The sequence below is a fragment of the Pseudorca crassidens genome, chromosome 10 (assembly GCF_039906515.1).
Source record: "Pseudorca crassidens isolate mPseCra1 chromosome 10, mPseCra1.hap1, whole genome shotgun sequence".
NCBI lineage: Eukaryota > Metazoa > Chordata > Mammalia > Artiodactyla > Delphinidae > Pseudorca > Pseudorca crassidens.
In genome coordinates, this window is record NC_090305.1 from 28,452,043 (window position 1) to 28,475,946 (window position 23,904).

Genomic DNA, 23,904 nt, shown 5'->3' on the forward strand with positions numbered 1-23,904 from the left:
AGGGGCTCGAGACATCCTCTTTGGTTGCCCTTCACCCAAGTCCAGGGATTTCAGTCCCTAGTTGGTAAGAGACTACACCTCAGTTGTAAGACCTTTGAAAGATGCAAATATTAAGTGTATCAAGTGATTTGAATTTTATTATTGCCAACTGCAGTAGGGGGAAATGCAAAAGCTTGGCAGTCAGGTAACCTAAATTTTATGCCTGAATCTGAATTTTAGTTTCTCTGGTTTCAATTTATTAATTTTTAAAATTAGAAGCTTGGACACCATATTTTCTGAGTTTTTTCCCATTAATAATAAGTAACAAACTTCAGGCAGCAGCTTATCTAATATTCCATATGATTCAAATCTTGAGAAGTATCTTTGCTAGAGATGCTGATGTGGCAAAGCAGAAAAAATACATCTAGTCAACTGCGCAAGATGTGATTTTTGCATAAGTCCTAATCAGCAGGTCCTGTGGAAATCCTACTGCTTTGATGGACGTTTTCTTCTTTTAGACTAAAAATGTATAATTTTCCAACTGAAAAAGACAGATGCCTTCTAGTGCAGCTGGCTCCTGTATTGTAGATCCATTTATTAAATTAGATTTAGATGCTGCCCTGGCCCAGGTGGTATGTGCGCAGTTATCAGAAAATTTCTGCACTTGTTGGATCTTATCACTGATATTTTTTTTCTCTTCTCCACAGACCAATTTTTTCCATGAATCAACTGTCAAATAAGTTTTTTAACAAGAGTGCAGTGAAAAGTTATAAAACCACATTTTAATGGAAAGTAGTTTATTTGTACAGATTAAATATTAAAGCAGCTTACTCTTAGGATCACATAGTTTTAGTCCCTCAAAATACGTTCTTACAAAATATTTTCCTACAAAATTTTTGTATTTAGCCAAAGACTCTGTGACATTATATACTGTTCTTTATTCAATGTAGCACAGAAGACTGTGTGTAGAAAATGCTAAAATCAAGTAAAAACTAAAATAATATTTACTAACTCTTCATAGTTACTCTTGGTATGCTCCTTTTTAGAAAAAAAAACTGAATATATGAAAAAGTGTTTACTCATTTTAGAATGTAGGAATACATATTTTACCCTCATAACCTTCAGTAACTCACTTTATTACTCACTGTGTCCATTTCGCAGACACAAATGAGAAACTTATTGACTTGTAGAATCCTACATGGTGCCAAACTCCTAATTAAACAATCAATTGCCCTTAAGGACTGATTTCAAATCTAGAAGCAGCTATTATGCAGAAAGAGAATAAAATGATTCTCTTTATTTGTGTGGATCAGTGTTTATCAAAATATACTTCTTCAAGCACCAGTGTTGTCAAATATTCTATGGGAAAAAGGGTTCTGTTATTAAATACTTTTGGGAAACATTGTTGAATTTATTCCTCTCTAAGTAGGAGATAATACCACTGTTAGCACTGTAAGGGTTCTGGTAAGTCCTGCAGTTAAAACTCCATTTATCTTTCTTTAACCCAGTTTTTCCCAAATGTATCTGACCTTAAAAACCTTCCTCCTCAAATAATACATATTAAAAATATGTTTAAAAAAAACTATTTAAAAAACCCAACAGAATAATCTTTGTAAAATTGTGTCCTAGATAATACTTGTATAGAAGTTCTTTGGGTTTTACACAGCTGACTATTATAAAACATCTGTATTGTCCTAGAAGTCCTATAATGCAGCTGGTTGCATCAGCGGTACTTCTTAGCTTTGGCTATATGTTCAGTGATAGGAGGTTTCACAGTATTTTATGTGCCCTTGATCCCTGTTTTTAGCCCTAAAATCACTTCAAGGGACATTTTTTCTTACAGAAAAACAAACATCCTGGAAATGCATGATTAGTGAATCTTGAGTCATCCTAGACTACACGACAGTTTTATTTCCAAGGGTAGCAGATAGGCCTGAATATCACACAATACTTTATTCTATTTGTCTTAACTTTAATTATGTCTTACACCAGGAGGTTTGTGCAGAGACTAATACTCTTCACACTATTGTATTTGGTTATAAGGTACACTCTATGACATGACTTCAGTCCAGAAAAATGTCCACTTGTTTTCATAACCCCCCCAAACATTATAATATCCAGAAGAGAATAGACCAACGGTAAATTCACCAAGTCTAGTATTTTCCCTCAATTCCCTGTTTATTGAACTCTGACCTTGAGATAATAAAGAATATATTTTTAGGTTTAGTTTGATGATTCAAATTCATGTATCTATCATTACTTAAAGTCATGAAAGAAACTCTTTAAATGTTACACTACTTAAATCAACATCGAAAGACCATTCTAATGCATTTTATTTCTCCAGGATTGTTAAGTGTCTATTTTATTTCTCAAAGAACAGGGACCATGTCAACTTTTGAATCTTATAAACTATTAATTAAGTTTCCTTTTGATGTATTGACAGCATTGGCCAGTGTGTTGTGCCTTCACTGTTAGAGAATTTATGTTTTTAGTCTTTATGAGGTGATAATAATTCATCCTTGAAAAACTGTTATACTGTCTCGAAGGAACTTTCACATTGGTTTTGTGGTATCACCTTTAAATTTAGTTCCTAATTTTGAACTTAACTAAATACGATAATGTTACCTGAGAGATGGCTGTATATTAAATCATCTTGTTCTGGATTATTACCACCATCAACTCAAAAAAGAAAGATAGTCATAGGTAAGGCTTTGTCTATAAAATAATAGAAAAAAAAGCATTTATTTGTTAACCAAAATGTACCTCACACAAGTTGTGGTCAGCTGCAAAAACTGTATGTTTCCTGATGTTTTTGTAATGTCATGTAATGTCCTTGGGTGACTGTGCTGTGTTTAATAAGGAAAGCTGGTGTGTGTGCTGGAGACTTGGGTAAGCTTTATTAGGGATGCAGCAGATGATCGCTGGGCATCCTGCCTTCATAGCATCAGGTGAAAAGGCTTATTAACCGGGTCCTGATATGCTCTGGCTGGCATGTGATGTAGTAATTGTAATAAATAGCCACATTTGGAAAAGTGGTATATAAAAATAAATTACAGGTAAAAATTAGGTATAATCTGTTGGTCAAACCATAGGAAAACCCTGAATGGGTATCTGAGGGCCAGGAAATTGCAATTTAAAAAACTGCTAAGAGAGTTTTGAATTAAACAGCGTATTGCTGACATATGATATTTCCAAAAATAACAAGTGTTTTGCTGAGTACAACACATTTTAGAATGAAATGGAGTAGTAAATAAAATTATTCAGTTAAACTGACATATGAACAAAAGCAATATAATCACTGGAATGTGAATGAAAGATGTAAGTCTCAGGTTGCAACAAGAGGCTCTTGTCTTTCTGTTTTCTGCTTACGAAGCAGATGTGTGGTCTTAAAGGAATAAACTACATTGACTCTCAGACTGTCTAAAATATTTTTTCTATCTACAGGCTTACACCATCTGAGAAACTTTAAAATGAGTATTAGTGAATGTATGAATAAATGATTATTTAATCCACCTGAAAACAACCAAGAATGGATTATAAATTATTTGAAGTCAGTAATTCTGATAATTCTAAATAAGGTCCAAGGGTGTTCCATGCAGGCTTATGTTGGTAAGATTGTTGCTTTTCCATTCCTTTTCCACATTCACACTTGCTCCCGCTTTCTAATATATTCTTTTCCAGGATGAGGTTGTCTTCATTTCCATAAAAGGGAGGTAAAAGTCATTTGATTCATGAATTCACTGATTCAGTTGTTCATTCAACAAACACTTTGTGGTTCCTACCAGCTGAAATGTATCAGGGCCTGTTCTCACCATGTGAAGTCAGCGTCCGCCTGGACCCTTCCTGCTTTGCTAATGGAGCCCACCCGTGCATCCACTGTGTGTGCCAGCTCTTCCTGCCAATGGGATATGGTCACTTGAGGATTTTGTTTCTTCAGGCAAATAATGGGAAAAGCATAAAGACATAACTCCAGATCTTACTGAACTTTCAGTCTAATATAGAAAATGGTTATAGTAAAAAATACAGGATGCTGTTATTTCAGGGGTGTTAGCAGAAAGTGCCTGAACTGTGTTCAAGTCTGAAAGATGGATGAAAAGCATTAACTTGTTGGGGGAGGCAGTGTCGGGGGGTGGGATTTGGGGAGAGTATTCTAAGAAAAGGGGATACGTTAAAATAGGAATTAATAGTTATGTATATTGCTATTTCTTACCTTTTTAAATTATTATTACCATTATTTTTTATTTTAAAATCATTACATATCAATATATAAGTAAATTATCATTGTAAAAGTTTCAAGAAAAATAAGTACTAGGATAGAAATATGGAAAATGTTCACTTACTTTACTCCCCAGTTTATAGGTAAGACTTAAAAGTTTGGTATGTGTCATTTCATTTCTCTAGTTAATGTTCTATGTAAGCACATTCAAATACATATAAATACACACATATATGTATTTTAAATAAATGGGCTCATGTTATACACTTAGTCTGGTGATTTTTTTACCTAACTGTGTATCTTGGAGCATTTTCCAAGAAAGTACATATAAGCCTTTAATACCTGCATAATTTTCCATAGTATAGCTTTATTATTCTTCCACTAACACTTTCAGAGATGGTTATTTATATCAATTTCAAATTTTTCTATTATGAACAAAGTTGCAATGAATGTCCTTAAAAATAAACCTTTGCATTCTAATACGAGTATTTCTTTAAGGTGGAATTAGAAGCATTGTATCAAATACATGTACATTTTATTTTGATATGTACTGCCCATCAAATTCCCCTCGAGCAAATGTTCTACAAATGTGTCGTATTCCCAGCAGTTACACTACTGGCTAGTTTCTCACACCCTTACTGGCAGTAGACATTTTCCGATTTTACATTGTTGACAGATGATTCCATAAATCTTGAGATCTTTTCTTCCATTAGATAAATATAAGGGCTCAAATTCAAAGATCTTTCAGAATCAAGCAAATAAATGTATTTTTGAATCAGACTAAAAAAAAGAATAGAGTGGCATGGAGCTTGGCAAATTGGAAAGGACATGCCTTGCTACATTAGATATTGAAATTTATACTTTTTTGAAAATACTCCGTTTACCAAATAAAGGAAAATTGTGTCTTGAGGACCATCTGTTAAAGATCTTGCTCTAATGAAGAAACCACCAGGGAGAAGACAGTCAGGTGCAGGCTTCACAGTCCCCCCAGTAGCAGAGTCTGTCTCTTGCATGTATTGTCAAGGTCGGCCCTTGTCAGCTCACAGACTCAGAGAACCACATGTGAGGATCCTATTTTAAGGACTAAGGTGTAAGAGAATCACTCTGTTACCTTAGCATGGGGTGAGTTATTTCACACTCTGTGGAAAAGTCATTTATCACAGTCAGAGTCAGAATGATAAAAGGTAAAGCATTTGTAAGAAATTTGACTATTTTTTTCTTTTGCTGTTTTCACGTAAAATATGTGGTTTATTGCAGCATCCCAGCTTTTAAAAAGTACTTTACCTCTCCAGCGAAACCATGAATTTTAGGCTTTCACTCTATCTCCTACTACCTATCTGTTCCTTTCATATGAAATATTGCTAAAACTTGTATAACTGAAATGTTTTATCTAAAAAACATATTTTTTTTGTAGACATTTAACTTCATATATTTTTCAGTGGCAAGTCTTTGTTATATTAATTGGATTGTCATTAAACTGAATGATAAAGCAGGGTGTTTTGTTATTTAAAAAGAAAATCTCTCTCTCTAAATATACATATAAACACATTTTTTAGAGTGGCAAAATTCCCCCTTTGTTCTTACAATATCCAGCAAGGCTATAAGTAGTGACATATCTGTTGGCCGTGAGCTTAAAGCTTATTTCTAATTTTCTTTAAAGGTATTTCTGGCTTACACTGGAAGGCCAACTGTAATATTCATGAAGTACTGGGTTCATGAGGCTTTGAAAACTGTCATAGTTTTAGTGGGCAAAGTAGAACAGTTACTTTTCCAAATCTAGCTTAGCTGTGTTTTAAAATATCTCCTTTGACTTCTCACTGTTTTAGTTTTCCCTGGGCCTGCAAACATGTGAATGTGAAAAAAACTTCTCACGGAATGGATTTTATGACTGTAGCCAAAGGCAGCCTCTGACCGAGTGGTAAGGTAAGCCAACCTGGATGAAGACAGCTGTCTGGAAAATCTGTATGAATGCCAGAATCAGAAGTACCTAGTTTGGACCCCAAATGTGACACTTTCATGATATGAATTCACTGGGTAATTACCATAACATGCAAAAACTTTTGTTCCCTAATAGGTTGTACTGGAAAAAACTACATTTCTCCTCCTGTGTGTCTCCCTTACTTTCAAACAGAACTCTCCACTTTTGACACTTCTAGTTACCAGATTTGTGGGAGTTTTTCCCCACACCAAGCGATTCTCTGACACCAGCTGGGTGTTTTACAATTTAACTCAGTTCTCACCCTATCTACCTGGAGGTAGCATCAGATCCCAAGGGTTAAGGGCTCAGTCCCATGAGACTGCCTCCACTTCAGATGCCAGTCGTAAGTAGTAGGTCCCCAGTTTACCCACAACTTCCATCTGGCTTGCCTACAAATCAGAGGTTCCTATGACCTCTCCCCCCCTTGGATTTAATTATTTGCTTGAGTGGCTTGCAGAACTCAAAAAAACACTTATGTTTATCAGTTTCTTAAAGGATCTGATAAAGGAATCAGGTTAATACCCAGATGAAGAGGTAGATACACAGGGCAAGGTCTGGGCAAACCCCTAGTCCAAGAGCCTCCATCCTCGTAGAGTTGGGGTATGTCACCCTCCCCGTCCATGGAAGTGTTCTCCAGTCTAGAAGGGCTCTGTATCCCCTACTATTGGGATTTTATGGGGGCTTTCTTATGTAGGCATGATCAATTATTAACTGCATTTACAACCTTCTCACCTCTCTGGAGGATGGGAGGATAGGGCTGCAAGTCCCCAGCTTCTAATCATGACTTTGTCTTCCTGGTGACCAGCCCGCAGCCAGGAGCCCAGCCAGAGTCACCTCAGAACAAAAGACACTCCTACTGCTCTTATGACTCAGAAAATTACAAGGCTTTTAGCACCTCTGTGCTAGGGAAGGGGTCAAAGACTAAATATTGGAATAAGAGATACTCTTACCACTTAGGAAATTACCGGGGTTTTAGGAGCTCTGTGCCAGGTATTGGGGAAGAGACCAATAGATATTTTCTATTATCTCACATAGGTAAAGGGGTGCCACTAACACCTACCCCATAGGTTGTGTGTGTTGCCAAGGTGAGGGACATAAAATATAGAGCACTATGCCAGCTCTAGTCTCCCAGTGAATGTCATCCACTGAGAGAGTCATGTGTTAATTGTTTCCTTCATTCTACTGTCCTCACAGACCACTAGGGTTGGTTCAGTTGTTCTGACCCATTAGGCAGGTGCCTCTTTTCTCCCTGGACTTCTGATGATGCACGATGACCAGCTCAAAGAGATGGCCTGTCCCAGTATAGAAAACTTGTATCTATCAAAAGGGCAGAAGAGCTGCCACACCCCAACCCTGAGCTTTCACTATGAGGAAGAGTGTCCTTGGCACCTTCGTGCTGAGGTGCCTTACCTCACAGCCCTTATCCAGCAGATGCTCTCTTCCTCCACCTCAGAACCTGGGGCTCTAGATGAAATACCTTCATTTCCTATTACTTCATGTTTTTCAGTAAATTAGAAGAGTATTTTCAACCTTGCGCTCTCCTTCCTCTGCAAACCTCACTCCACATCTCTGAGCCCCGTTCCTGTCATTCTGCATCTTTCATTTTTCACAAATTCATCTTCAGTCTCCTCCCCCGATTCATCATCTCACCATCTTGCTCCTCTTAACTGCACCTTCTAGATTGGTTTATTTCAGTTCTTTCCACCCAACAGTGAATGCTTACGTTACTCTCCCTGCTCAGGAAACTTACTGCCTCTCATCCTCTGCCTGGACCTAGAAATCTTTTTTCCTTTAATCCCTTTCCTGTTTTTCATGACTATTCTTTTTAAAGGGTATCATTTTGGTTCAGGTTTTGATTTGCATGTGTGTGTATGCACGTGTGTGTGTGTGTGTGTGTGTCAGAGAGAGAGAGAGAAAGAGATTTTTTTACCCAACCCTTAAATTAATTCATTTGAAACACCAGTTCTGAAAAATATTCTATGTTTCAGGAGGCTATAGTGATGGTTTTGTAATAAATCAGTTGAAAAAATCCCTGTTAATCTGACTATGTATATAGTAGTATGTTTTAAATCTTTTATACAGTATGACTATAATTTGATGCATTAAAGCTTGTGCTTAAATAAAAAGTAGAAAGTCTGCCTCTATGATATTCAAAGCAAGATCCCCATAGACTGAATGTCTGTCAAATATATGAGGCTCATTATTTTATTAATTAGCTTGTGAATACAGTGTCAACATAATTTGATATTACATGAATGATGACACTCTTCCCATATGTATTGATACTTTGGTTGACTTTGGATAACCCTATATGTTACCCAGAATTTCTGTAAGGCTCTTGTGATAATTCAAAGGTAGGCATCCCTTTCTCTAAATGTTTAGTTATTGTAAAATAACATTACCTTTGAGCATCAGTATGGTACATAATTGTGATATTGTGATTTATAATAAGAAATACATATGTGGTCTTTATCCACAGTTCCTGGCTCACAGATCCCAAAATCATTGGAATTTCCTGAGGGATAAGAGCATTGGAAGCTTTTTTTTTTTTTTTTGGTCATAATACTTGGTCTCTTGTCCTCAGTTCCTGAAATCAATTCAGAGCCTTAAAGGTGAAATGGGTGTCTTGTTATTCATAACAAGCACCTTTCTACCGTAACTGGGTTTATAATGAAGTGACCTTTGGAAAGCACCTACTGGTGAGGGCTGGTTGCCAGGGGAAACAAGCATGAATAGAGGGTTGGAACCCTCATTCCCACCCCCTGATTTCTGGAGAGGGGAGAGGGGCTGGAGGTTGATTCAATCACCAGTGGCTAAAGATTTAATCAACCATGCCTATGTAATAAAGCCCCTATAAAAATCCAAAAAGAGAGGGGTGAACACACAGAGATCTGGGGAGAGCTGTACACTTAGAGGGCATGGAAACTCTGTGACCCTTTCCACATACCTGGTCCTATGCATGTCTTCCATCTGGCTGTTTCTGAATTATATCATTTTATAATAAACTGGTAATCTAGTAAGTAAAATGTTGAACCCAAGGAGGGGGGTCACTGGAACCTCTGATCTATAGTTGATGGATCAGAAGCACAGGTGATAACCCAGAGCAGTCTTGTGGGACTGAGCCCTTAACCTGTGAGATCTGATGCTATCTCCAGGTAGACAGTATCAGAATTGAGTTGAACTGTAGGACTCCCTACTGGTATCTGGAGAATTGCTTGGTGGTGTGGGGAAATAGCCCCCATCCCCAGTGGAACTGGGTGCAGAACTCTTACGTTTACTATGTAAAAAGCACAATATTCTTAATAACTTAGGAGACATTGCCTTTATAATTAAACCTTGTCGATCTCCGTCTGGCTGATAAATAGACCATGTCAAGACCATCTGACTATCAATCCACCTGGCTCCCCACCTTTTAGCTGTCATTGCCTACAACCAACTCTTCTAGGATTTCTAAGAAGCATTTGCATTGCTAATGACAAGAAAGATTAAAAAAGCAGCTGAAATCTAAATATGTGCTCAGGTGTGTACTGAGATGGGGCGAAAATTTAACTGAAGTTGCTATTCATTGAGAAGGATGTAAAGAAAGTCAGCTATGACCAAAGAAAGTACCTTTTCATCTCTTTGTCTCTGTAGTAAATATGTTCAGATATCTATCAGGAGGTACCTACTCATTGTATGTTAGAAAACTCAGTATTAGTCATCATCCAATAATGGATTCTATACCATTATATGATTCCAAATCCAGAAACCACAGGGAAACAGCAATTCAGGGTCTGGGCTGGCATTTCCATTACAGGAATAGTTTTGTTTTGTTTTTCCACTACCATGGATTTAGGACCTAAAATAAACCAACCAGAAGCTTGACTCTACACCATTATGAAAAAAAGAATATGCCAGATAAATTTAAAAAGTTGAGATGATAGATATATGATTATTTGTTCTCCACTCAATACATATTCTTGTTTCTTGATTAAACACATATATAATACTAAAGTTTTAAAGTTGTGTTGAAAAGAAATTTTTCTAAAATAATTTACTAATGCACCTTAATCTCTGAATCTCAAGCTAATATTCAGAAGCAATAATAATCAATAAATCCACAACGATTCATTCAGAATATAACACAAGTGGGGCCATATATTGACTAGATATTAGACTCCCTGGAGAGCTTTTAAAAAATATCTATTAATGAACTCTGCCACAAACCAATTAAAAAAAAATTGTGAAAAAAAAATTGTGGTTTAGATGCACACATTAGTGGTTGCTGCTGTTTCTGTTTTTTAAACTCCCCAGATGGTTTAATGTGCAAGGAAGTTTGAAAAACACTAATGTATACTGTTCAGCATTAGTAATTTCCCCCTGAACTATAGTTTACAGTGATTTTTGGTATGGCATTTGATAACTGTATTGATTTGGAATTGCTCCAAGTTTCATGCAACAGAAATGAAGCAAATATCCTCGGCTAACAAGAACTCCAAAGGTCAAGGACTAAATTAGCCACTGCCCAAGCTAATCAAATGCCATAGTTTCCTTTAACTTTTTTTTTTTTTTTTTTCAAACAATAGACTGGGTTTTTCGTTCATCCCCTGCTGTTTTTTTCAGGAAAGAATTAGAAGAATTACCAAGCAGGTAGAAGAGGTTGCATATGATAAAAAGTATTTTTTCCAGAGACTCCCAACTGACTTAGTGTCCAGAACTTCAGCCATGAAAGAAGCTGAGAAACTCTGAAAGGTACATTCTTTTTCTATTTTTATTAACACCAGTACTATTGCTACCTTGCATCCCCAAAGTATGCATACCATTTTGATATTCTTGGGTGGCTTAAAACATTCTTTTCCTACACCTCAAGAAATCAGCAGTGTTCCTGTTGGAGAAACACGTCTCATCTAATAAATAAAACATAACACATAGAAAATCTCTTTAGGGACCCATTTCCGGAAAAAGAATCATTTTCCATGAAAAGTATGATAGATAATGTACTTAATGGCACTGCCAAACATATGTGATAAAATTGTACAACCAAGAAAATTACATTAAATACCATTAACCAAAATTCACAATTTGCTATATGATCAATGCTCATCAAAGCTATTTTTCCTTGGCTGAAAAATCATTTCTATCATTTATAACCATTTAAAATTTCAGCTGGTGTGTACTTTGTCTTGTATTCTAAATCTAAAGGGAAAAGTCCGATTTTAACCCCCTTTTAGTTCAATTGTCAATATAATTGCTCTGGACATTAACTATACAATTACATGTTCATCCTTTAACTTTCATTGCTTGATGAATTCCTTTGGGAAGAATATATTAAGAGACAAACTTTCCAGATTGATATAATCCACTCGCAGAAAGTCCACTTAGTAATACAGAGGACTTGGGAAGTGTTTTGATATTTTTTCCTTTCTCTATCAATCAGGATCCAATCAGGGGATAGAAATCACAAAGCAATTTGAAAAGGGAATGTTTAATATAAAGAATAGTTAACTATAACAGAGTATTTTCTCTAAAGGAGTAAAGAGTGCTCTAAGGAACACCTACACTGGGACTGAGGGAGAGTACCCAAGGGAGAGATAAATCTCAAGGCTTGGATTTGGACCTCATTGGAGAAGGTATGATTGCAGACCTGTGATGGCAGAAAAGGTGAATGGGATAACTCACTTTAGAGCATGTCCACAGTTGTTGAGCAAGCAGGAAAAACCCCTTCAGGATGCAGGAGAAGAAAACCATTGCAAGTACTGACAAACAGGAAGGGTGCTTTTAGATTTCGGGCAATATGAAGCTGGGAATCAACCACTGGCACACTTAGAAGCTTCACTGGAAATTCACTTGAAATTACCACAGTTTCAGACTACAAAACACACTACCAGATCTCAGTGGGAAGCAGTCTAAGGGGCTGCTACTGATACTTGAGGGTGATGTAGGCGGCCATCTTCTCCCTGTGTCCTCACAGGACGGAAGCAGCAGAGAGCTCCCCGGGGCTTCTTTTATATGGACACTAACCACATTTGTGAGGCTGCCACACTCATGACCTAATCATCTCCTAAAGGCCCCATCTCCAAATAACATCACACTGAGGATTAGATACGAATTTTGAGGGGATGCAAACATCCAGTGTATAGTATTGTGTCCCAGCCCCTGAAAATTCATGTCTTCCTTGCATGCAAAATACATTCATTCCATCCTAATAGCTCCAGAAGTATTAACTCATTCCAGCATTAAAGTCTAAGTCCAAAGTCTCACTTAAATATCATCAAAGGCAGATATGGCTGAGACTCCAGGGATGATTCATCCTGAAACAAAATCCTCTCCAGCTGTGAACTTGTGAGATTAAACATGTCACATGCTTCCAAAATGTAATGGTAGCATAAGTATAAGATAGACATTCTCTTTCCAAACGGGAGAAATAGGAAAGAAGAAAGGAGGAACAGGTCCTGAGGAAGTCTAAAACTCAGCAGGGCAAATGCTATTAGACCTTAAGGCTTGAGAATAATCCTCTTCAGCTTGATGCGTGGTCCTGCTCCTGCTGCTTTGCTGGGCAGCAACACAGGGGCTTAGGTGTCCTTTTAAGTTTAGGTGGAGGCAGCCACACACCCACAGCTTGTGCGCTCTGCACACTGGCAGAGGTGGACTGTGTGGACACCGCCAGTGTTTCCTGCCTGTGTCCCTCACAGGGTGGGTCCCGTGGCCTGCGTTGCGCTGGGGCCCGCTGAAGCTGTACCCAGGGCAGCTGAAGATCGCAGGCACCAGAGCGTGGAGACGGGAACCCTCTAGGCCAGGTGTGCCAGACAGTGAGCTGAAGTCCCATGGGCGTTGGCGGCACCTTTGCTAATAATGCCATGTGTTAATCAACTATACCCCGATATAAAAAAAAATTAAAAACAACAAAAACAATTTCATGTGGCTCGATCTAAACTACAATTGATAGATGGATTTCAAAAGATCTCAAATACAAGGTAAATATATCACAACAAAAACAAAGAAACACCACCACAAAACACTGTGTTTTTAGATCTAGTAAAAAAACAAATTAGAAAAATAAAATTAAAATCTCTACAGTGAAATGGTGGTATAATATTACATGTCTAGGAATAAATACAAAGACTTTAAGGCCTCTATGTTTATAAACTAAACATAACCCTAAAATAATTAAGTAAAATCTCAGTGAATGGTTCCAATATGCCATGGTCATTATAACAAAGACTCAATGTTATAAAGACGTCAGTTTTCCCCAACTGATCATTACTGTAAATGAAAAACTAATTATATTCTAACATTTTTTGGTTGGTAAAATCACTTTTAAATTTTACATAGAAATGCAAAGGTCCAGGAACAGCTAGGACACTCTTGAGGAAAAATATATCAAGGTTTGATATATAAAGACTTTTATGAAACTACAGATAGTTCAGTGAAGAAGTATAGAGAAGGCAGAAACAGAACTACACATATATGGTCACCTAGTCTGGTAAAGGTGCCATTGAAGTCCAGTGGGGGGAAAGGTGAGCCTTTCAAAAATGGTGTTTAATAATTGGCTATCAATACGTTTAAAAAAACGCAACTTGATTCCCTGTGTCAAACTAAGTCAATGTCAAGTGAATCATACACCTAAATGTGAAAAAAATAACTAAAAATTTAGAAGAATACTAAGAGATTATCTTCACAGCCCCGGGAGAGTTAATATTTCTTGAGAGATACAAAAGCATTAGTCACATAGGTAAACATCGACAAACAGAACTACATTAAAAGTAAATCTTTTGTTTATCAAAAGGAATAATAGGGCAAATGGGAGACAATTAGAGAAGATACTTGCAAAACATATATCTAATTAAAAACTCATGCAAAGAATATACAAGAACTCCTACAAATGATTAATAAGGGCATCCAATTATATTGTCCAAAGACCTGAACAATAACTTCATAAAAGAGGAAAACTGAATTGCCATGAGGCTTATGAAAAACTAAAAACAAAACAAAAAAACCTCAATGTCATTGGCATTAGTCATTAAGGAAATTAACCTTAAAATCACAATAAAATACCAATAAACTTTCATCAGAATATCTAAAAAAATTTTAAATGACAGTACCACATTATTTGCAAGAAAGTAGAATAAGTGGAATTCTCATACACTGCTGGAGGGTATATACATTTTTGCAAACACTTTGGAAAACTGTTTAGCACTCTCTTAAGTATATACCAGTAATTCCACTCTTAGTCATAACCTCAACAGTAAGGCGTAACCATGGGCACCACTAGACTTATAAACAAGGTGTCTAGCAACATTATTCATAAAAATTGAAAACAACCCAAATGCACCTCAATATTTTAGCAAAGAAAAAAGATATATCTTGATATATTTATGCAGTGGGATAAGCAGTCTATAACAGTAAAAAATTCAATTATGACTAATGAAAAACATGGATGGATCTCATAGTCATATCATTGACTGAATAATGCAATTATTATTATATTTGTCCACTTTTATAAAGTTCAAAAATAGGAAAAACCATGATGACAGAAGTCAGAACAATGTGATTTTGGAGGGAAGTTAAGGATAGGGTTACATCATGAGAGATTCAGGATCTAAGTAGACATCAGTTGGGTGCGTCGATTTTGTGAAATTTACTACTCTGATGCTTAAACTCTGTACGCTTAATTGTATATTTTTTAATACTAAATTTTAAGAAAAATTTAAATATTGTTTGAAGTAAAAAATAACAGAACAACTTGAGAGAGAGAAGAAAAACAAAAATCTTGGCTTCTCTTTTCCTCAGTCCTTCCCATCACTGGCCTCAAGTGCTCCTCTGGTTTCCTATGGCTCTGTCAATAGAAGAGTACCCTGATTTGGGTTAAATCCTTTTGCTGTACTAATAAGAACACTGAAACCCAGAAACATTAAATGCAGGAGTCATTCCTTCACAGTATGCCAAGGACCCCAATTTTAAACTTTTCCTCCCAATCTATACCCAGGAGATAAACATTCCCTGTTAACTATCCTTACTTTCACACTTAAAGAGTATATTTTATTTTTTTCATAAACTTTCTTAACCTCATCAGTTTCTCCTAGGAGATTCTTGACTTGCTGATTAATTAGCACTTACTGAAAAGAGGCTTCATGGGACCCCTCTGCTTTCTCCCCTTTGGATTAACAATAAATTGACAAAAACTGTTTAAAAGAATCATGCCTTTTGTGACAGAAGAATTGTCTTTTAAGATACATTCAGAAATAATACAACAGAATATGGAACATTATTTTCCAACTTGGGTGCAAAATATATAGTGATTTAAGCACTTTGAGTTGAACATTTTGGGGAGCCCTTGGTTTAGATACAACAATTTTTATCTTCTGCTTTTTTTTTTTTTACCTTTTGTCTATTTTTCCCACTAGATTTGGGGAAAAAATAAAAAAGAATGTCACAATGTCAGTATCACCTTGAATTCCCCAGGATGGCAGCTTAAAAGCACTTTCATAACCTTACGTTAGACATTCAGAATATCATTGGTGATGTATTTTCAGAGGCCATGTGAATTATTTCTTTTCAGATATGGAACTATGGATTTTGACTAAAGGATACAGAATGAAATTTGTTAAAAACTTCCTGATTAACCCCATGTGAGTTCTCTGTCTTCAGTGGAAAATCCCTTCCCTAACTTGCCAAACTGTCAGATGGCAACCTTATTTAGAGCCCTCTCTGTTGAATGGTGATCAGTTGAAATAGGACAGTTTTATGATCTTTAGTATGGAAGATGTTTGGGATTTGTGTGGCTTTGGAAGAGTGACTCGAGACAATGACATAATGCTCATTTTTAGTAGAAATCCCCAGGGATACTGCTGTGCATGTAAGCATGTCTATGTGATATGTAGCCAGAGGAATAGGAAAAATAACTATCTGATCTTTTATCGATTTCTCAACTGTGAGTTCCAGTGTAACTACGTTTCTGATAGGTATAGAAACATTGGAGATGATTACGTTTTCCCAGTCATCTCCTGAAAATTATGAATTACACCTCCTGCAAAATGTGGAATGTTAGCATGTTTCGTTACTGTGTGTGCAAATGGATAAAATATACTATAGTAATATGACTGTTTCCTAAGATACTGATTCTCCCCAAATTCCTCTCTCCACTGCACTCACTAGTGCCCCCTGGTGGGGAAGGACAAACCTGTAAAATGTCAATAGTTTGCCTTTGCTGCTCTTACTGTTTGATTGCCCTTTGTGACCAGGCATTGTTTTCCTCTCGCTCATTATCCCATGCCCAAGCAGATGCCTCCTCTGTACCAGTCCTCAAACTTTTAAGATAATATTTGACAGTGAGGTATTATTTATAAGGACCGAAGGCAGTATTTCTAAAAGGTTATTGTACATAAGCATCACTAAAGAGCATTGTTAAGGTACAGATTCCTGGGTCCCGACTCAGACACTTTGCTTGAATAGGTAAATAGTATTTCTTAGGAACCTCCAATTTTATCAAACTGTAATCTCTGGAAACATTTACATATGCAGGGATCCCTTAGGTCAGGTTTTCAAGATCTGATAGCTATATGGTCTATATAAGGTCTCCTTCTTCAAACTCTGTAAGCAATTGCCTCTCTGCTTCCCCCAAAGGCAAGTCAGTCCTCTCCTCATTATCTTTCTCACTGAGCCATAAAAGTTAGGAGATGCTTTTATAGTCATCTACTCACAGGTATTCTAAGAGTCATTTAGTCATTCAACAATATTGAGTCCCTACTGTGTGCAGGCTCCTCTAGTTATCTGGGTTACATCAGTAAATAGAACATTACAATTTCTGTCCCCATGGATATTTCTTTCAAGAAGGAGAGAGAGACAATGAGCAAAGCATACTAAATAAGTAAACTTTATATTATGTTATGTAAGTGCTGTGGAAAAAAGGAAATGGAGAGTAAGGTAAGGAGGCTGAAGAATGTGTGTATGCTGGGACACGATGAAATTGTAAATGGCATGGTAAGACTAAGCCTCACTGAGAAAGTGACATTTAAACAAAGCTTTGAAAAAGGCAAGGGAGGGAGGTATGTGGGTATATGGGAAAGAGTATTCCAGGGAGAGGGAGCAGTGGGGCAGACGCCTTAAGGAAAGATTGTGCCTATAGAAAAGGAATGCTAGGATGGTTGGTGTGTCTGGTGTGGACTAAGCAAGGAGGGCAGTAGTTTGTAAGGACTTAATTAGAGAAACAGGAAGCAGATCCCATAAGGTCTTTGGATCTATTGTAAGAACTTGACATTTAATGATATTGTCAAGGTTAATGATATTGAGGCCCATTAAAATGCTTTAAGCAGAGGAGTGACACTCTGTCTTAAATTTTGAAAAGATCACTCTGGCTGTTGTGTCAAGAGGAAACACTGGAAGGGCAAAGTTGGAAGCAGGCAGATCATTTATGCAGCTATTTGCAGGCAAGAGATGATTGCAGTGGAGATGCTGAGAAATTGTTGGATTATATTTTTGCATTTTGAGTATAGAATCCACAGTATTTCATGAAAAAATGAATGTGGCGTGTGAGAGAAAGAAAAGAGAAAAATATGACTCCATGTTTCTGTGTTTCACACCTGGAAGGATAAAGCAGCAAATTCAATGCATTTGATGGGAATAAATAAAGAATTCAGTCCTGGAGTTACTGAGGTTTGCGATATCTGTTAATTTCAGAGTGGTGGCTTTAGGGATGCAGTGGATGTAAGTACCTACATTTCAGAAGAGAGAACTAAAAATACAAATATGGGACTTATCACTATTTAGAGAGCATTTAGAGGTATAAAAGTGGATGTGAGTGCAAAGATAGTGAGTTTACACAGAGGAGAAGAAAGGATTAAGACTGAATCCTAAGGTGCTGTTGGAGAAGGTCATCGAGAGGATGTGACCAGTGGTTGACCCGAGAGCTAGACCCGGGAAATGAGAGGCTCCTCACCCACCCACCCCCACCCCCACCCCTGTCCTTGGGATGCACATTCTGCCCACGGTCCCCACAGTGGGAGCCCTTTTCAAAGACGAAGTTTTGAGAGAGCACTGTGTTGTTGAGACCATCTGGATGGTGTATGTGACTAAACCCAGGCAAGGCCTCTACGTAAACTTTCAGGATTCTGGTGGACAGGTGTCGGGATCTACTCGTCGTGATGGCCCAAGACAAACTTCATATGTAACCTTCCCTGCTTATTTTTCCAGTTTTAAGACTGTGCACATAAATTGGATGCATTCCAGGGAACAGAGCATTAAGTGAATCAGAACTACATGGGGTTGTTGTTCAATTCTCATTTTTTAGATGTATTTCCAGTACTGAAAATTAGAAGTCCCTCATCTTTAATTCTGTGGATTTTTGACGTACTTGGGCTGTAGTTTCTTCCAACTAACATTCATTGAATAGTCGACCTGTCCTAAGACATCTCAGTGATGTTCATCCTAACCTTCACAGCATCAAACAATCTTCAACAATCTCAATGCACCTGCTGATTTTTGTCCTCTATTTCCTAGGACAGTCTATTGAATGCACCTTGAGAATCTCTAAATATTGTTCCGTGTGTTTTTAACATTAAACATATTAGTCTTAGTATCATTTTTGGCATTACTTCTTTAGCATTATTATTCATAAATTATGAATCGACCATTATGGATCAATAATACTAGTAGAAAACCAAATAAATGTAAGAAAGAGAGGACCCTGTATTGAATGAACACTATACATTGCTGACCATACTTATCTTGGATAAGTAGAGTAGCCAAAATTTTGGCTGAAAATATTGACCCTATGGTGCTCTGGTAATGCTCATCAATAGAGAGTGGAGAACACCACCTGCTTTACACATTCTTATTGGCTGAAAGCTCATGATAGCCCCCTTTTACCACCATAAAATATACTTAACAATATGCATACAGTAATGGATTTTTTCCCTTATGTGTGTGTTTGGGTCTATCAGAAAAATATAAATGCCAAGTGGTTAGCATTAATAAATGAGGTATGCATATCATGGTTTATTACTATACCTAGTTATCAAAGAGAAGGAAATTTACAAAAGGAGAAAATAAAAGTTGGCCGAGCGCCTACTCTATGCCAAATACTGTGTAATACAGATTATGTCTTTTGTGTCACTTGATCTTTGCAAAATTCCTAAGTGATGGATATGCCTGTCTCTACTTCACAGGTAAGAAAAATAACTATGAAATATTATGTAATTTGCTGAAAGTGTGTTAGAGACTCATCTGAAATTTAAACCTAGGTCCTTCTGAATCCAGATCCCCTGCTTTTTCCATGACAGCATGTTTTGTGGGAAGACTATGTAGTTATCTTGAGTCCTACGAATTTCTACATATTTTCCTTTGCCTTTGCAAGAAAAAGGCATTGACGGAGGAAGAATAGGAGCGGGTTGAGGAGGACAAAGGAATAAGGAGAAGAAGAAAGATTGAGAGGAAGAGAGAGAGGTACAGTATGTATTCAAAATATGAATACAAATGATATGAAACACAGTAATGAGACTAATTTCAATTTGATTTACCTCTGTCTTTGAATTTTGGATTTAGGTTTAATGATTATCAGTAAATTATAACCATTATTAAAAAATTTTGTATGTGGAGTGAGGTTTATAGTGGCTTATACATAATTAAAGGTAACTTCTGCTTGAGACATTAGAACACATTGGAGTGTCGTGAATTTGTGAACATCTTATTCACAGGAAGAAGGAACAAACCCACTCAAGCTGTCAGCCAACATCAGGAAGGACTAGTGAAAAGACCTAGAGGCAAGGGCTTAAAATAGCCTCTGGGAACCAAGACAGAAGCACAAACATTAGCCAGTGGCTGAGTCTACTGCCATGAGGATTAAGGTAAGGATCCAGGTGCAGGAACTATGTTGAAGGTCAAAAAGGGAACTACGGCAAAGATGATGATAAATGAGTCACCGGATCGTAGGACTAAAGCTCCTTATATTCTCTCTGACAAAGGGAAAGAATGATTCCACAGCTTGACAAAGGGCATGGCACACCTTGGAGGCTCCAACTGTGTAGGTTAATGGATGCAAGAACAGCACATAGGCTGATCTCTACAGAAGTGATCGTATGCACAAGTTTTCTTATGCCTCAAGCTGATTCCACCAGAGAGTCCCTTGTTATCATCTAAGTTAACCCCCCAAAAACTTTAAAACACTCAAATTTTATCAAAGTTTACAAATGGAGATTTAAATAGAATTCACCATGAGGTGTGTGTAGAAATCCATACATTTTGTAGGAGTTATGTAGGAGATAAAGTATTGACTGCAGTCATATAAACTTCTGTTTTTCCACCAGTTTTGTGGTTAGCTCTCCTATTTAAACCCTGTAGGCTTCATGGGCCTTTCCAAGATGATATTTTTGTTCAGATGTAGTTCGAGTTTTGTTTTAGAAAAAGTGCCATGATACCAGCTTTTACATTTTGCCTGCCTTTTTTTTTTTTTTTAATTGAAAAGGCTGTCAGGGTTACTCAGATATTAAGAAAAGTATTATTCCCACTACCAAAAAAAGTAAAAATAAATCACAGTCAAGAGAGATTCATTGGTTAGTGGTGTTAAGTGAACTGAGAATTTCTGAAATGGATTTTCCCAGGGGAGTCTTACAAGTCTGTATATGGGATTGTGGGCCACACTGTAAGACAGCCACTTGACTTAGACAGATTAGCTAACACTCCTAAATTCATTAAGGAGTTAGTCTAAACACAATTTGGAGCACTGGAGACTAAATTCCATAATGTCATCAACACAAAACTCTAGTTCTTCATTGAACCTTGGCCTGGCATTGCTTCCTACCAATGATCAAAGTCAGGGTAGCTAACCAACTTTGAACACCTTTCTCTGAGTTGATAATTTGTCTTCTGGACATATAAAACCCCCTGCCCAAAAGGCAATGGAAAGTAAAAATTTTATTTTTTTTCACATACACCAAAGAAACAAATGCATTGTGAATGCTGTCCCTATTTTGTTTAGTTTTCTCTTTTAAAAAGACTTTGCAGAAGTTCAGTCCTATGCCTCTGGAAGATCTCCAGCACACTTGTAAAAGGAAATGACAGGCATCTAGAATAATTTCTCCCTAAAGAATAGCAGAAGCTATTTCTTTAGTGTCATCAAGTAAGATATTGATTCATCACAAAGTTAGATGCTGTTGATAGAGAGCAATTTTGCCATCTCCTTCAAACCGTTCTAAGGTAAACTATATTTTCTCTTTCATATTTAATAGGAAATTATCTGAAAACATTTAAATGCATACTGGTTATTATACTGTGCTTTGTACTGGATCTAGAAAGGCTAAGCCAATTCTAGGAAAGAAGAGGCTTATTTATGCTTGAATGTCAGATGTGGTTATGATTTCCCAAAGAAGGTGATAAAAAAGGCATTAATTGAAATAACTTTTTTTGGGTATGCTCCTTTGGTATGCTTATGTATTTTTTAATACATTATCTTCTTATTTTTTAGTTATAGGGAGGTTTGACCCTCTGCTTCTGAAATCATTCAGCTGATCATTTTGGTATTTTTTTTATTTTCTAGGTGTCTGAAAATAACATTTATAAGGGAATGACAAATACGCACTATTGTGTACCAAACCCCATTAAGGTGTTTTTCATACACCATCTGATTTTTTTTTTTATCACAATAACTTATGGAAAGGGAAGGAAGCTCAGGGGTATTAAAGGATTGCCTAAATTACTGTTGTTGTTAAAAGGGCATCCACTTTTTATATCCTACCTGGAAAAGTAAGCACACCCTTCTTATTAAAAAGTATCTCCAGTTACACAGCTTCTGCGTATGTCTGGACGTACAGAATCAAAACACTGATTGTGAAGTCTTAACTGATTCCTGAATATTTCTTTAGTGCCTGGCGCTTGAGGTGGGATATTACTTAGCTCAGGGGTCCCCAACCCCTGGTACCGTCCTTCTGTGGCCTGTTAGGAACCGGGCCGCACAGCAGGAGGTGAGCGGCGGGCGAGCCAGCGAAGCTTCATCTGCGCTCCCCATTGCTCGCATTACCGCCTGAACCATCCCTCCCGCCCCCTTCCCCAGTCCGTGGAAGAATCCTCTTCCACAAAACCAGGCCCTGGTGCCAAAAAGGTTGGGGACCGCTGACTTAGCTGACTTGATTTCATTCAGATTGTATCATTTTCTTTGTAATCGGCCAAATCCACAAACTCATTGGAAAAAAAATGTCCCAAACTATCAAATAGGTTATTTGGAACCACATACATTGAGAAACTTGATGGTTTACACCTTGTTGTCCTTGCTTTTCTTGTTTTGTTATCATTGCTTTCCTTTGAACCAGTTATTGTGGTAGTGTAAAATAATCATTTTATTATGTCATGAATTCTATTATTCAGACAATCAGAAACAGCACACAGGGTCTCTTGTCTCTGCTCCAGAATGTCTAAGATTCCAGCTCACAGGGCTTAAAGGCAGGGGCGATTCAATGGCATGGCAATGTTCTCATCTGAAGACTCATCCACTCACAGTCCTACACCTGGACGTGAAGAACAGCAAACCACGATACCCACCCACAATTCCCACTGTGGCCTGATTTGTTCAGCGCATGGGAGCATCCATGGTAGCTCCAGGCAAGATTCCTCAGCAAAATGTTAACAAGCCAAATTCCACAGTATATGTATAACAGATAATTAATATATTATGAATAAAAGGAGTTTATCCTAGAAATTCAAGGTTGTCTTAAGATTTTATATTTGGTTAGAAGAATGATTTCCCAAGTGGAAGAGATTTCTGAAGAGTTTGGTGAATATTCTCTACATATTTTGTTCTTTAGCTGGAGGTAGCAGCATAATCAGGAGAGGGAAGAGCGAGAACTCAAAGTCTTGTCAGCTAAAATTGTGAATTCATTACTAGTGGGGAAAACCTAGGGCTTTGAACCTGTAATTTTAGTTGCAGAAAGGAAGGAAAATAAGTGAAAGACATGCATTAGAACTGAAGATGTAAAGCTATTTTTATTCACAGATGACCTAATCTTGCATGAAGAAAATCCTAAGCAATCTATGTTTTGACAAAAATAATTCTTTGAGCTAAAAAGTCTGTTTAGCAAGGTCTCAGAATTAAAGAGCAATCTACAAAAATCAATTATACTTTTATGACCTACCAAGTAAAAACGTAATATGAAATTTGCAAAGCAGAATAAGCATGGAGAAGGATAAACTGGTGATAAATTTAACAAAAGATAACTACAGAATCATGTTAAAAGAAACTGAAGATTAAAATAAATGGACAGAGAAAATACATTCATGATTCAGAACTGTTAAGATGCCAATTTTCACCAAAAATACAGAGAGTCAATGCAATTTCTATCAATATCACAGAAGGCTTTTTCCCCTCCTATAAATTGACATAAATAATATATGAAAATGAAAAAGACCTAGAATAACAAGCTCAATTTTGAAAAAGAAGAACAAAGGTTAAGGTCTTAAACTCCCTGATTTAAAAATTTACTATAAAGTAACAGTGATCAAGGTATTGTGATAAGAACAGACATGATTGGGGAACAGAAATGAGAGTCTAGAAATAAGCCCTCACATTTAAGGTCAAATGATTTTTCAACAACAGAACCATATTAATTCAATATGCATAATAGAATTGTCTTTTTAACAAATGGTAATGGGATAGATATTCCTATGCAAAAAAAAAAAGAAGAAAAAAAGAAAGAAGGAAAGAAAATCTGAAAGTAAATGAACAGGCTTCTAAATAAAGAAATTAGAAAAAAATATATATCTGAAGAAA

The 23,904-nt window shown here is 36.9% G+C and overlaps 1 long non-coding RNA gene across 1 annotated transcript in view; it reads left to right on the forward strand.

Annotated features, from left to right (window-relative positions):
- Positions 1-10,783: 10,783 nt before the first annotated feature.
- The window catches only part of LOC137233018 (uncharacterized), a 63,133-nt gene continuing 50,012 nt past the window's right edge, over positions 10,784-23,904 (forward strand). Inside the window, exons 1-4 of the long non-coding RNA XR_010947265.1 lie at positions 10,784-10,904; positions 11,683-11,782; positions 19,430-19,592; positions 19,844-19,993. This is a non-coding gene — a long non-coding RNA (uncharacterized lncRNA). The remainder of the gene's footprint in view (positions 10,905-11,682; positions 11,783-19,429; positions 19,593-19,843; positions 19,994-23,904) is intronic.